This window comes from Sinocyclocheilus grahami, unplaced genomic scaffold (assembly GCF_001515645.1).
Source record: "Sinocyclocheilus grahami isolate Dianchi unplaced genomic scaffold, SAMN03320097.WGS_v1.1 scaffold1491.1, whole genome shotgun sequence".
Taxonomy (NCBI): domain Eukaryota; kingdom Metazoa; phylum Chordata; class Actinopteri; order Cypriniformes; family Cyprinidae; genus Sinocyclocheilus; species Sinocyclocheilus grahami.
This window is the reverse complement of record NW_015506670.1, coordinates 214,721-215,394: the sequence shown is the minus strand read 5'-3', so window position 1 is coordinate 215,394 and position 674 is coordinate 214,721.

The window sequence follows — 674 nt, the reverse complement described above, 5'->3', positions numbered from 1 at the left end:
TGGCTGATCTTGCCTGAAAAATAAGCTTTTTATAACGCTATTTGAACAAAAGTAAAACATTTATGACACAGTTGTTGTCAGATTTCTTCGGTGATTTCAAATATGAAATTTAATTGTAAGCTTAGTGAATTTCATGTTTCCCCATTCAAAGAGATAGGAGTTGTACTTGCATGCCAGAGAGGCGTTTCAAAGATGGCCGCCGAGTGACATGATTTGTCTTAAAAGGACTTTGGTAAACCCTCTCATCTTCCAGTGAAGTGACGTGTCGATCGTCTCTTATTCCCGATTATGCCGTTAAACTGCTTTGCGCCTCTTCCTCCGCTATGATGCGCCATTTACTTTCCCTAAACCGCCACACAGCTCATATCCGCCAAGATGATAAATATCATTTTATTTCAGTTAGTTTTTCAATTACTGTTGTTTCCTTTCGTTTGAAATTTTTATTTAATTTCAGTTTTTGATCAACTGTTTTCACCTTAGTTCGCTTAAAAAAATAACATTGATTGAGGCTCACTGTTTTACTCTTTTACTTTCACTCTGACAAAGTGAGTTCCCTGCAGAGTTTGGCACCAACTCTAACTGAACAGAATAAACCAGCTAAACAAGGTCTTCAGGATAAGTAGGTCTGTTGGAGCAGGTTGGAACTAAACTCTGCAGGACTGTGGCCCTCCAGG